This window comes from Limulus polyphemus, unplaced genomic scaffold (assembly GCF_000517525.1).
Source record: "Limulus polyphemus unplaced genomic scaffold, Limulus_polyphemus-2.1.2 Scaffold4035, whole genome shotgun sequence".
In the NCBI taxonomy this organism is placed as follows: domain Eukaryota; kingdom Metazoa; phylum Arthropoda; class Merostomata; order Xiphosura; family Limulidae; genus Limulus; species Limulus polyphemus.
The window spans coordinates 83,524-93,154 of NW_013669645.1; positions in this window are offsets into that span (position 1 = coordinate 83,524).

Sequence of the window (9,631 nt, forward strand, 5' to 3'; positions counted from 1 at the left end):
GTGTCTTGTTACTTGTTTGTTGTCCTGTCGCTGGGGGAGTTCGTCCTAGGTAGGTAATCAAGTGAATCCACGGGTGGCTTCATCTTTGATGATTCTTTGGAAGTAGTTTCGACAGAAATCCTGGGCTGCTCAGCAAGCTCTTCTCTGGAGTTACCCAATTGGCCGTTCTTTCACTGATGTACTTCCAAAGATGAACATGGTGGATGACCTTTGGCTTGGATCGCCGATCCTTTTGAATTTTTTAATCCACCTCATTGATTGTTTTTATTATAACATATGGTCATTCCCGGCACCTGCTTAACTTTGGAGTAGGCTCTTTTTTTGCACTGGAGATTGTACAGCTATACTATGACATCTTGATGGAATTCAGTCTTATTAGCAACTTTTAATTTTATCACTATTTGATTTAAGCCTTTCCCGGATAAAGTCGTATAGGAAATTGATGGTGTTTAGCAGTCTTTCTACATATTCTGTGTAAGAGTCTTCTGAGTGACTACTCTCCAGATAAGAGTACAGAAGGTCCAATGGCACATTATGTTCTCCCCCAAACATTTGTTATGATGGTGTGTTCTGATAGCTTCATGTACTATTGTTTGATAACTCATAAGTAACGGTGGAAGTTCTTGATCTCAGTTATCTGATATTCATCCACGTAAATGGCTAATTGGTTTAAAAGTGTATAGGTGCATCTCATCACCATGCCATCAGAAGATGGATGAAGAACTGTTGACCTGGCCTTTTTGATCCCAAATATCTGACATACAAGGCTGATGTGCAGTTCCATAGGCACACCATACCTTGAAAAACATTTGTTCACGGGTTTACTTGCTAAAATTTCTGTTTCAGATAAGGAACAGCATATGCTTCTGGTCATTTGGTGAAAACTATTGAGATCGTTACTCTTTGTCAGAGAACTAAGTACATCCACTGAAAGGACGGACATGTTTGGTGGGACGGGGATTCGAACCCGCGACCCTCAGAATGCGAGTCGAGTACCATAACCAGCTGGTTATGCCGGGCCATACATCTTTGTATTCGGGCTAGATGGAGCAGCTATTTACTATGGAGTTTCTTCTACACTATTTTTGATCCAATAAATAATTGCTTTCACTTTTGTATCTTTACCTGATCATATTATAGATCAGTGTTGGGCCACACTAGTTCTTCATCATCACTTATGTATGACACAACTTAGATTATACTCTATTCTACTTTAAGTTGGTAGTCTTTATTGTCTTGTATTTCCCTTTTTTAATAGTGTTTACATTACTCAGCAGCATATGGTCTTCAGGATGATACATCAGCATTTCCATGGTTCTGTCCAGGGCAATGCACAATGTTAAAGCTGCACTTCTGGAGTTTTTGGTTCTATTATGGCCCATTCAAAATATGTAAATTTATTTTTAATAAGTCTTGATATGAGTATTTCACTTCTTAGTGGTACAATGACTGCCCTGCTTGTTGTAACTGAAAATTTAACCTCTGGTGTAGTAGTTATGATGTAGTACACAAGGATTTCTTATTCATAGACTATGAAGCTATTTGAAGCTAGCCTAACCTCGCATCCATGTTTCCACAAGAAGTCAGTTCCCAATATGCACTCTTCCTCAATGTCATTTATCCACACATCACAAAGCATAGAGAAGTTTCCTAGAGTAAGGGTAACTTCAACTTTTCCCTTGCTGGAATTTTATGTAAATTTACTTTTTGCATTAATCCACCTTGTTTCTTTATATCTGGAATAAATTCCTCAGATTTCATTGCTAAATCAGATCAAATCATTGTAGCTTTAGAACCAGTGTCCAGCGACATACTGCAAGGCTTCACTTCGACAAATCCGTGGACTTGTGGACTGATTTCTTTGAACAATGAACATCTTATCTTATTTGGGTCAGAGGGGGGTTTTCTCAGCTGAACTTTGCATTATAAGTTCAGTAAATTCCTTTTCCCAATGTCTTGCTAGCTCTTTAATTTCATTTGAAATGACTGGGATAGAAGACTCATCCTTGGGATTTTGTCTCCATGGTGTATTAACAGATATTGATTCCTCACATTCTCAGCTGTAGTGGCCAGGTTTCCCACATCTTTAAAAGTTCCCTTTTGGGAGGAGTTTTTATATACTCTACAAGCTTTTGACTGCAATTCCTGGTAAACAAGTTACACTTGAAACATCTGCTGTCGTGTGGCTAATATCCTACATTCTATGTAACTAATTGTATAACTTATCATTTTAGTACTACTAGTCTATTGTCAATGCAAGTTTATACTTTAATATTGCTCGATCTGACGATCCCGTAACTTCTAGATGGTGTCTTTTATTGTTTGCCTGCGACTTTAATGCCAACTGCGGAGCTTCTTTAAAAGATGTACACCTAGTTTAGTTTGTTTCAGTCTAATTTTCATATCCTCACCTGTTATGTTGTCTATAAATTGGTCACGATCCAACAAATCCATCAATTCCTGAGGAATCCCCAGGTAAGATAATTGGGTAAGCCTTTCCAAATCTTCTGCAAGCTCACTTAAGGTATCTTCTTTCTTCCATACCCTGTACTAAAATTTTAATCCGAGTACTTTCTTCTGGTGTGATGCTCCAAACCTATCAGATAAGGCGGCTACTTATGCTTGATTGTTGTTAAAGTTTTCAGCTAAAAGGTTACTTATTTAAAATTATAAATAATATTCAAGGCTAAACTGGTACACAATTAGTTTTTTTTAATTGTATACCAGTTTAAAATTGAATATTATTTATGATTTTAACTTTATACACAAGTGCCAAAATACTATAACTACGTTACTTATTGTTGTCAAAGCTGACTCTTTTAATGGGGCAGCAAGATAAAAGCTTGTTCACTATTCCACACATTCATTTTGGAAATTACATAAAACTAAGCCTGGTATGCCTCTCATTATAATCCACTGATTTCTCAATTGGCTGATGTTGTACTGACCAGCTAAATTCTGTAATTGGATCTGGTAGTGTCATGGATTGAGTAGCCAGTAATGTTCTGCAGTAACAGATCATATAGTAGTAGTGGTAATAGATTTAGACCAAATAAATTCTCCTGTTCCATATTTTATAGTATTTTAGTTTGGAAACCTTTAGTGGATGCAGAAAGAAATGTGCCTGATTTAAGCTCTGTATTTAGTGACTTGCCTTCTAGATGTTTTCTTCTGTCACTGATGTTCTTTTCTACCTCATTCTACTTCTTCAATTTGTCACTGCAACCGCTCTGTACTTTGATGTCCTTCTGCAATTTTTTCTAACTTGTAGCCATCCATTTGTACATTTCCAATAGCTTGTTTGTTTGTAATCAAGCACAAAGCAACACAATGGGCTATCTGTACTCTGCCCACCACAGGTATCAAAACCCGGATTCTAACGTTGTAAGCCTGCAGACATACCACTGTGCCACTGGGAGGGGGGGGGGGGCTTTTAAAAGAGTAGCCAAATAGTTGATTGTGAGCGGTGATGACTAGCTACCTTCCTCTAGCTTTTCACTCCTGAATTAGGGACGGCTAGCGCAGTTAGCCCTCGTGTAACTTCGCGCGAAAATGTGTATTTCCTTATGAATTTCGGTAAGGTTTATACATTAGTTGTCATCTTAGACATTCACTGTCGCAGGTTCACGAACGTTTATATGATTGTTCTTAGTTCGTATGTTTGTAAGTTGTATGGATCTAAATAGCAAACGTTTGTCGAATTTATGTGTTTTGTAAGCAACAGGCTGTTTCTTTTTTATCGTTAGTTTCATCAAATATTGTTGGAAATAATGTTTAAAATATTTTTAAATTCATTTTCAATTATAACTACATTTATTAAGTTTGGATAATTAAAACTCCTCATCAAAAGGATATCTACAATTTTAAGCATGAAATATCATTGCGCATAAAAAAAAGAGACATTTTAAAATTAGACATATAGAACTTAGCCTTAATGATACCTTTTCGTTTTTTCTGATATTATTAAGTTTATTTCACATTGTTAGCTTGTTTGTTTGTTTGTTTTAAATTTCGCGCAAAGCTACACCAGAGATATCTGCGCTAGCCGTCCCTAATTTGGTAGTGTAAGACTAGAGGAAAGGCGGCTAGTCATCACCACCCACCGCCAACTCTTGTGCTACTCTTTTACCAACGAATAGTGGGATTGACCGTCACATTATAACGCCTACACGGCTGATAGGGCGAGCATGTTTGGTGGGACGGAATTTGAACCCGCGACCCGCAGATAGCGAGTCGAGCACCCTAACCACCTGGCTATGCCAGGTTACATTGTTAGCTTAGTGTATAACTTCAGAAGTAATTCAAATTTCCTAAGCTCATTAAACCTCGTGCGATATTATTGGGATTATTATAGAGGATACCGAAATGATGACTCAGTGCATTGATTTATGACTTTAATAATTTGTCTTGTTAGACAGAGTTGGCTTTATGAAATGATAATTTATCTTAAATTATTTTAGCCGAGACCTATATATAAGTAGCTTATAAACAACGATAAATTAGGACTGGACCATTTTCAACCCTCTCCCCCCCCCCCAAAAAAAAACAACAACAACAAATCAATGAACCATTATTGAAGCTCCAGAAAGTAAGGTTTGGTTTGTTTACGTATCACGAATATTATATATTTTAAATGAGTGCACACTTTTTCAATGACTTATTATGGGCGGATGTGGCCTAGTGGTTAGCGTTCTCGAACTGTGAATCCGAAGGTTTATGGTTCGCAGGCTGTCGCCGCAAAAACGCGCTTCACACTTTGGAGTAGTGGGTATGCTGTAAGAGTGAAAGTCAAATACCACTGTTCAGTAACCCAAAGGTGGCGTTGAGTGGTGTCGACTAGTTGTTTTCCCTCTAGTCTAGAAGTTAAAAAAGTCAGAACATCAATAACTTATAGCGATTTTAATTAAGAACCACCTCTTCAAGAAAGATGGGTTTCGGCACAAACAAGCATTTTCACATACCAGTATTACCCTTTCTTCCACACACACAGAGTGAATCATAGCGAACCCCACAATAAAGATAGAAAGGATACTAATTCATTTTCTTTCATCGGATCTTGTATAAAAACGTTTACGTCACACATAGTTTGATAAGATGGTGGACACGTTTATCTTTTATAATGTTAGACTGAGTCAGTGATCCTGCAGATGAAGCTTAATCGTGAGGAAAGGATCATTATTTTTGTTTGTTTTAAATTCCCCGCAAAGGCTATCTACTCTAGCCGTTTCTAATTTTGAAGTGATAGACTAGAGGGAAGGCAGTTAGTCAACACCACCCATCTTCAATTCTATTCTTTACCAACGAATATTGGGATATACTGTCATATATAACGACCCCACTGCTGAAAGGGCGAGCATGTTGTGGAAGAGGATTCGAACCTGCGATCCAAAGATTGCGAGTCGAGTACTCTAATCACCAAACCAATCTAGGTGGGATAATTTTGTTACTTGTAGTTTTTGCTGTCTTTCATTAGGGGGTTTCGCTGTAGTTTACCATGTATAGTAACAGTTTCAATCTTCTGTACTATCTACACCACAGAAGCATCTGTTGGACGTTATCCTACCATCTCATTGGGAATTCCCTATGCTTTCTTACAACCAGTAAAATTTCCCGGAAAAAGGGTCCATCTCAACGACATAAGGAAAAATAAAGCTAACAAAAATGCCAAGATTAATGGAGTGGAGACTGACCCGAGTACAGGTGAAGTGTACGAAAGGTGAACAAAATACCCGTGGGTTTAGGAGAATTATTGAAGAACATTATAAAGTTAAAATGTGCATTTGAATATACTCAAGGCCTGCGAGGGTTTCGGAGAATCAGTGAGACGCGTATTGAAGTTTAAAAACGTGCATTTGGTTAGGTTCAAGGTCTGCCTTGATGGTGATGGTACACAAGTTTATTGGTCTACTCATTCTTCAGTATACGTGTCAAGGTTCTCGATATTGCTAATTATGTTGCCAACCGGCCATAAGGTGCATGTTAACACTGTGAAACAACTGTATAACATCGTTTTTATATCAGGACATTATTTCTTACTTTTTAATGCCAGTGAGACTCTGGACCAATCTTTAAAACCAATCGCTGGTTTAGAAAACACGTTAGATCAGTTGGATTTATACTGATAGAAAAATATACACCTGATGAGCTACTTTTATCTAGAAAAAAAAAAGAGAGTTAAAAGTAGCACTGTAGACAATAGCAACCATTCTCCTGTCCAATAAAAATGACCTGGCATAGCCAGGTGGTTAGAGCACTCGACTCGCAATCTGCAATATCACGTTACGCTCTTTAATTATGAGAATTTCATAAAATTTAGCCAATAACCGTCCACCTGTATGATTCTTTTGAAACCTTGAGCTAAAAACTGCTAATCTAGTTTGCTTGGCCTAACCAATACTTATGTGTCTGCACGTGCTTCTACCCTGTATTTTTGCTGCTCTAAATCAACCGTTTTTAATCCGAATGACAAGAAATTGAAACTCTTAGGTGAAGCTGTAGTCAAAATGTTAGACCGATAGCTAACGTGACTTTTTGCGTAGGAGTGCGCCAAAATTCTGGTCCAAATTAAGCGGTTTTTGTTGAATAACTTTGCACATTTAACTTATAATTAGACCAAATTTGACACCTAAATTATAGGTCGCAAATATCTATCAGTGTGCCAAATTTGAAATAAATTTATGAAAGTTAAGTAGTTTTCCTACCAAATAATGTTTTCGTACTTTCGGTGCGAAGAAAAAAAAAGAGGAAGAAATTCAATCAAAATTGGAGATTGTGATAGTCTGGATAACCACGGTTCGAGCTACTGAACAATATTACATGAATTCCTTTTTCCCTTTCATCCCATACTGATGTTGTTGATGTCTTGACAAACTTGGTTTCACAAATACAGACTCACGTTGTTACTTCAGTTGGTAGTGAACCTCTTCCAAATCTAATTCAGCTGACTACAAGAAATACACATGTGAGAAAAGTGACTCAAAATACTTCTTTGAATTACCATGATACAGGCTGACCCTCGTACCAGCACCATATCAACAGTGCTCTGCAGAATACTGTAGATCTCTCTTCTTATGAACTTATCAACTCTTTGGTCAAAAAATTGAAACTGTACTTATCTTAACCAGTTCCAAGCATATCCGTATCATTTGTTCTATTCCCCACGAACCATTGTTACGTCATCGAGCAGTGCCATTACTTCACCTCCCCACTTCTCTATTTCGCGAATATTTCTGATCTAGAGAACCAGTCATCCTTCAAAGCCATAGGAGTATTCAATGTAAAACGCACAATTATATTTTTACCCTTAAAAGGCATAAAGTGAAAAAACCTGTACTCAGATTTCAAATTCCTCCAGTTCTTCTCGATACTGGTTTTCGATTTATACTATTGATTGCCCAGTTATGCTTTACCACGTACTTGATCATAGATGTTAACTTTGCTCCAACTACGCCCATTAATAAAGCCAATCTCTTTGTAGCTTTTCTCGAGACAAACTTTGAAACTCCACAATAACACTCCTGAACTTTGACACTGTAGATGACGTTTCAATGCTATCCAATATTTTCCTACTTGAACTTACCCCCCCATTTGTAATCACACCATGGAGATCACTTACTCGGATGATCCAATAACTATGGCTTATGTTCATCTTGCTCTACATCATAAGCATAATACTGCACAAATTCTGGATGGAATTTTATATACACATCTTCGCCATGCTACGAGGACTAATTCTTCTTCAAACTAGATTTGACTTCCAATCTTGAAAGTCCTCAGTAATTGTAGTTTCTTGAAGCCCAATAAGCACTTTTCAAGTATTAGCTCTTGCCATCCGATCTGTCTCACAACAGTATTTGATAAAACAATTAAGCGTATTATTTTCAAGCACCTACATTAACTTGTTGCAGACCGTAACATATTGTCACGTAAACAAGTTGAACTTCGTCCTTTCCTTTCTACACGGAATAAACTTCTCTAACTCACAGACACCATTACCAATCACTTTGATATAAATCGACCTTGTAAGATACTTGTCGATTGTCAAAAGGTTTATTATTCATTATGGTTTGATCGTCACACTACGTTCTATTTTATTACGTACGTATCATAAATTCATTTCTTATGAAATGTAAGGCAGTCGACTCTCTAGAAGACACATTCTGAAGACCCTTTACCCACTATGCAGGTGTTCCACAAGGCTCAGCTCTATCGCTTCTCTTCTATATTCTGATTGTTTCTGATATGGCACAACCTCGATGCCAAGCATAGATTTTTCAGTTGGCTGAAAATACTGCCACAGTGGTTACTTGATTGACCATTGTCACCTTAAGCAAAGTTCTACAAACAGCAATTAATTATTTCTTTGTGTAGTGCAGATTCGGGCAACTTAATCAATCCTTATAAGAACAAAGCTATTATGTTTGGTACAGACATAAAGAAATATCAACCGTGCCAAAATCCTGATCTCTTTACTGTTCAAAAAACCATATTTCTGTATAACTCTCTAACACAGTTAAATATTTGAACATCACCTTCCATAAGCACCTGATATGGAAGACCCTTTGAAACAACCAGCTTCAAGGTCACATAATGACTCAGTATTCTGCTGTGTCTAGCTGGAACCACTTGGGCTTTAAATTCACCCCTCTTCTCTATTATTATAAGGCCTCCTTTCTTCCTTACATTACCTATGGTCATATTTCGTGGATATCTGTCTTTTTTATGAAAGAATTATAGTCCAAGAACGACATCCGTCCATCTGACTTTCGAAATAAAGTTATCCAATCCAATTCAGGATTTATATGACTGCATCACATTTTCCAATATTCTTCACCATCTTCAGTAGCTTCGTATCAAATATATTATGTACTGCTTCCTGACTCACAATGTCACCCTTTCCGACTTGATAAACTCTGCAGTTCATGAAGAGTGTTTCTTCCAGCTAAACATCTCTTCAACATGTATGAGATGTCTCTTCCAGAGTTTGATCCAGAAAATTTTGCTTCCCTTATAAAATACCTGTCCCCCGTGTACTTATCCTACCTGACAATGTTTTTCCTTTTCTTACTTCCCCTCACAACTGACTAAATGAAGTTTTATACACTTGATGAGCATCATTTCACACCATTCGCTTTCTGTTTTGGAAACCTTTTCTGTGCAGAAACATTTACATCTATTCAGCCATTATCCATAGCCACTATAACATACAGTTTTACCTCATGGCTAAAGAGAGGGCGTAACTCTCTGTTAGCCCACCAGCCCTATGGGTTGGAATGGAATGACAGTTAAAAAATCGATCCTACCCAATTCTGGTCGATGGTGCTCCTCCCTTGACAATGCTAATGCTTTTGTCTCCTATCTATAATCCCACTTTCACGCTTCAGTTTGTTTTGTTTTTTGAATTTCGCGCAAAGCTACACTAGGGCTATCCGCGCTAGCCGTCCCTAATTTAGCAGTGTAAGACTAGAGGGAAGGCAGCTAGTCATCACCACCCACCGCCAACTCTTGGGCTACTCTTTTACCAACGAATAGTGGGATTGACCGTCACATTATAACGCCTCCACGGCTGAAAGGGCGAGCATGTTTGGTATGACGGGGATCTCACAGTTGAAAGTGCGAAGTGTGTTCAGTG